Below are 5676 nucleotides of genomic sequence, written 5' to 3' on the forward strand. Positions count from 1 at the left end.
GTGTACAGGGGGAGAAGCATGGGGAGAGGCCCCATGCGGCCACCCTGGAATGGCTGATGACCCGTGAACATAGCTTCTGCTGTGTGGCCTGCTGCCACGTGTTTGAGTCCCAGGAGGCCCTGGTGGCCCACTCGGAGCATGGTGTGAGCCAGGGCTTCAGCTGTCACATCTTCTATGAGGAGCTGCTGGAGAGGTGGCTGCCACCCTCAGCCCAGCACAGGCCCCAACGCTGCCACCAACTGGCCAGGTGCCGCCTGATGGCTTCCAAGAAGGGGGAGGTGAGGGAAAAGAGAACGGTCTGTAGGTGCCTGGAGGAGCAGCTGAAGAAGCAGAGAGAGGAGCTGAAGAGGCTGAGGCACCAGCTGGAGAGGACGCAGAGGCAGGAGCCCTGGCTGCGGAGGGCACTGGTTTAGCACCAATGGCAGAGGCCGAAGTGCCTGAAGACTCTCTCCAGCACCCTGGGACTGGGAGGAGCAGGGCATTTTGGCTGGAAATGTGGGTCCTCTCATCAGCTACTACCCAAAAGGTTTGTGGTTTCAACCCACACAATGGTCTGTGGAAGAAAGGCCTGGTGATCTACTTCCTTATTATCACAGTCATTGAAAACCCTACTGAGTGCAGTTCTACTCTGAAACAAGTGAGGTCTCCGAGAGTTGCAATCAACACCACGGCAACAGATTTTTGCTCTATCAAGACCTCCATTCAGGGTCCTTTAACTCACCTCCCTGTAAGAACTTTCCCTCCTGTCCCTATGTCCCCACCCTCCCATGCCAAGTGCATGGAGATCTCCAGCCCTAGAGGGATCCAGATGGAAGAAGTCCCAGGACAGTTGACCGCGGGCACCAGGTCCACTCAAAGGTTCACCTGGCCTAGGAGAGGAGAAGACAGGCCTCATCTGGGTGGTGAGGTCTTGGAACCCTTAGGATGAGCACAGTGTAAGTGGGGAAAGAGAAATGGGGTTTCAGTGGGACTTGGGAGGCTGAGAGGGGGCCCTGCAAAGACGGCTCTAAGGGAGGTGTGATGGTGGAGGGGGTGTCACTGAGTTCTTCGCAGTAGGAGGAGCCAGAGAGCTGGTAGGTTGTGGGGAAACATCCCTGCATGCGAGCAGTAAGCATAAAGCCCTGAACCATGGACTGCAGTTTCCCTTCCCAGCAGCCTCCAGGCAAAGGAGAAGGAGGGCCTTTCAGGAGGAGAGAAGGACTGGTAAAGCGAGCTCACCCCATCTACTACTGGCCTCACAGGGAGTTTGGGTTGATGATTAGGATGCATTGTTGTTGCCTCTTTGGGCGAGTATAGTGGAAGATGGTATAGAAAATTCACTGGGTGGCCTCCTTTTCTGGAAAACTGTAGATCCAGTAATTACTGGATAATTCCTGCACAGCATCTCCCAGGAGGTTAGGGGCGAAGTCTGGAACTCTTTCTTTTCTTTAAAACAGGTTTTACCCTCTGACTGTGAACATGTCAATGACATTTTTTGGTTTTTCTTCTTTCTGTGGTATAACCTGACCTGTCCTGAGATCAGAGGACTAGAAGAAAAAGCCTGACTGAGATGAAAATAACAAAAGAGACGGCAAGAAGACGGATGATCAGAGGTGAAGGTGAGAAGGGGCAGATTCAGGCCCAGACTCGGTAATGAGCAGAAAAGGCCAAGTTTCAGCCACAACAGCAAGCACTAGGAGCTGGGAAACCCTGGAGGTGCCAGGGGTATGTCCTCCCCTCGGTGATGAGACCCCAAGTGGCACAGGGAGGCCCTCAGGGGCAAGGAAGGAAGGGCAGAGCCTCCAGATCAGGCATTTCCAACCACAGGCTGCCCTGTTTGTACTTCTCAGAGTGACGGACTCTCCTGCGAGGGACATGGTCAGAGGCGGAGGAAGCGAGGGCTTTCAGGCGAGGGGAATTCTGCAGTCTCTGATGATCAAACAGAAAGCCCTGGATGCTCAGAGGTACAAGAGAGTGAGGGGGCCGGCATTCCCACAGTGGCCGTAGGCTGGCTGAGGGGGTCCTACTGTCCCTAGAGCTATTGGTCGAAATATTTTTCCTTAAAAGCTGCATCTTTCCAGTTAACTTCCTCTATGTTCAGTCCAGGAAAAGGTACAGCATGCAAAGGGTACGTTTTCCAGCAGAGCAGCAAGTGGAAGGAAGTGGTAGTGGCATATCAGGGAAAGAGAATCTTCTAGTCGTCTATGAGTTACCTAGTGAACTGCATGTGGTGTCCAGCCTTCTTCCTTTGTCTGTAGACATGTACTTGCAAGAAACGTTTGAGGAGTAACTTCATGGACCCTTACAAAATTCTCGCTGGTCATTTCCAGGTGTAGAGACCAGAAGAGCTCATTGTCTCCAAGAACAAGCGTGAAATCTGCTGGGTCTGACTGTTGAGCAGTCTGTGGTGTGCTCTTCTTCCAGTGATTAAAATCTTTGTATCTGTTGTTAAAGATATTTTCCCCCTGTTCAAAAAAAAAATCCAACAAAATGTTTTTAAAATAATGTATCTATGATGATGTTTATCAACTTTCAAAGCTCTGAAAGTCTTTTGTGTAACACCTCTAAGGGTACAGATTTGTATAATGAAAAAGTTACAGTCATGGCCCCACCCTCATATGTAATTTGGTCCTGCACCCCCAAGGCGTCCAATGTTAATAGACACATGTGTATCTTTCCCTACGTTTCTCAGCTGGGACACATACACACAGTCACAGGTTCACAAGTAGATCCCCTGGTTCGTTTGCTTTAATGGAAATTGGGTCATACTCTACCCACAGTGCTCTGTAAATTGCTGATTCCCTGAAGGTCATTAGGTATGGCACTAACACTGCCTTTTTGGGTCTTCTAAGATTGAACTCATATTTACACATAAAGCATTTAAATAGATGAGAACAATTACTGTATACACTATGTAGACTCATACATAGCACTAAAAAAAAAATTTTTTTTTTTTATTGAACTCATATTTACACATAAAGCATTTAAATAGATGAGAACCATTACTGTATACACTATCTAGACTCATACATAGCACTACTACAGTGGAAACACATATCACCCGTGCTTTCTAAGTCCGCTCTTTCTGCATGTTCTAACTCTCCCCCCCCGTGCCCAGTCCTTTTTCAGAAGTGAATCCAAGGTAACTCAGGTTAACAATGTGGTAAGTAGTCTCTCTTACCCTTGCTTATATGAGCACACACAGACATACATGTATCTTCGTCTCCTCATTTATAAACTCACATAAACACAAACAGGCATTCAAGCATACTCAAACAATTGCTATTGCTTTACCCTAATGTGCTCATTTTATACAGACTTCTCTGCACCTTGATTTTCTCCTTCAATAATACTTCACAGAGATTTCTCCTGTTTAACTACCAGAGTTCTTTTTCATTCTAATGACTCAAACTTTATTGATTTATCTCTACCATAAATTATCTATCTTTCCACCATCCATGAGCAGTCGATTTTTTGCCATTATTAACAATAACCATGCTTTGTATACTAGAGGATTTGCTTCCATGGGATAGATTCCAAAGGGTGAGATTTCTAGGTCAAAGAATGTTTCAAAATTACAGAGCCATGTCCATGTCTTTCCCCTAAAGGCTGTCATAATGCCCCTTTCCAACCATGTCTGAGGCATCCTTCTCCCCACAGCACCCCCCGGCCCCAGCCATAGGTGGTGTAGATTTTTAAATTGTACCGGTTTCACTGGGACTTTGATATTTTCTTCACTGCCAGTGTTTTTGAACAACTTTGATTATGCTTATTGGCCATTCACATTTGCTCTGAATGGCCTTTTGAATTCATTGCTCATTTTGCAAGCCCTCTATTTTTGTCTTCCTTGTATAAAACGGAAAACGTTGTTAATTCTTAGCACCGACATTTCCCATAATTTCCCAAATCCATCACTGATGTATCACATTCTTAGAAGTTTTTTTTTTTTCTTTTTGCTGAGAATGATCAGTTGAGTCAGCAGCATTTATAAGATAAACCATAATTTTCCTGAGTTGAAATACCACCTCTGTATTAACGGTTATTATGATAATCTCTGTGGATTCGCTACTTTGTTTCCTTGGTCTAGCTTTCAGTTCCTATGCTATGTAATATTTGTTCCGTTAGTGGATGAAGCAGCCTCCTTCTTTTTCAGGTTTTGTTGTCTGTTCTTTGGTATCTATTATACTATTTGCATCTTAAGATTACTGTATACAATTCAACAAATAACTAGGTAAATATTCTAATGGGAATTGCAATACATTTGTATGTTGATTTTGGGGGACCATCATTGATTAAACAAGACTTCCCATTTGAGAAAACATATTTTTTGCATTATTAAGGTTTAATTTTATTTCCTCCTCTACTTCAAATAGATTCTTTTCTGTTCCAGTCAAAACAACGTTTTCCTAAGTAGTTTATGGTTTTGGACACAATTTGATGCAATCGTGTAGTAAAGAAAATTGTCTTTATTCCTCCCACCCTGAAACTTCCAATTTTGGGCACTGTGTCTAGATTGGAGAGAAGTCATTGATTTTGGTATATTTGGCTTGTCAGTTTACCAAAATTTTTATCCTCATTTTCTAGGTATGCAATTATATTATCATCATAAAAAGAAGAAAATCTGTTTTAATATTTAATTCATTCCTTAACTTTTCTAGCTCATTAATTCACCTAGAAAAGTATGTTGGGTCATAAAAGTAATAACAGTATATTTGTCTACTTCGAAATTTTATTAGCATGAATGGAGTATTTTTCCATTTATCTAATATCTACTATGTTTTATGATAATTTTTTATGCCCCAGTACATAATATATTGACCTGCTGACCGTTATAGTAATGACATACACCTTGTTTCTGATAGTTAAGTGCTTCTACCTGGCTTCTGCTGCTCTGGGACCCCATTATTCCCATTGCTACTAGGCAGCTGTTTCCTACCCACAACCGAAGCCTCCAGAGGACAGACATCGCTAAGTTTCACTTTGCTGCCTCTCCCCTCCACCATGCCTTCCTTATTGTTCTGATGAGAAGAGTGTCCTTCAGGACTTCTCAAAAATGGTCTTAAGAAAACTCACTCTGGATGTCCATGTATTAGAGACTTTCCCCCATTTTTCAACATCTGACACAGCAGTAACGGCATTTTGATTTCATAGAATGTGGACCATTGCCTTTTCCAAGCTTCCAAGCGCAATCCCTGTAGCATATTAAACCCATTTCCAGAACCCCCACAATGGCAATAAATCCTTTTTAGGGGAGAGTTCCCCCATATCAACAAACTCTTCTTGACCCAACTTTACATTAAACTCCCCTTGACTCAGCACCTTCAGCACTCGTCCCTCAGCACACCCCGGTCCTGCTCACACAAGGCAGCCAGGTCTTGCAGCTCCTTCAGTGTACAGTCCCTCCCCCCAACCACAACCAACACTTCCCCGGTGGCTATGCTGGTATCTGACAACTAAGTATCTGGACAAATGCATGGGATGCTATCTCAGGACTCTGCAAAGGAAGTGGTTGAAGGTGGCTGGGGGAGGAAACCAGAACATAAAGTATGAATATTCCAGAGGCTGAAATTAAATGAGCCCAAATCTCATAACTACACTCAGGTTGTGGATAGAAATAGGTCCAAGACAATCCTTCTTTCTCTCATGTGGGGGGTAGACGGTCTGTAAAGGAGAGAGATGGGCAGGCAGGCAGGGGGC

General features: G+C 44.5%; 1 long non-coding RNA gene across 1 annotated transcript; it reads left to right on the forward strand.

Annotated features, from left to right (window-relative positions):
• Window positions 1-960: 960 nt before the first annotated feature.
• Window positions 961-4831, forward strand: LOC135228383 (uncharacterized). The gene is made up of 3 exons (XR_010318922.1): window positions 961-1598; window positions 1830-1943; window positions 2310-4831. It is a non-coding gene; the product is annotated as an uncharacterized LOC135228383 (long non-coding RNA).
• The last annotated feature ends 845 nt before the right edge of the window (window positions 4832-5676 follow it).

Source organism: Loxodonta africana, chromosome 21 (assembly GCF_030014295.1).
Source record: "Loxodonta africana isolate mLoxAfr1 chromosome 21, mLoxAfr1.hap2, whole genome shotgun sequence".
Classification (NCBI taxonomy): Eukaryota; Metazoa; Chordata; class Mammalia; order Proboscidea; family Elephantidae; genus Loxodonta; species Loxodonta africana.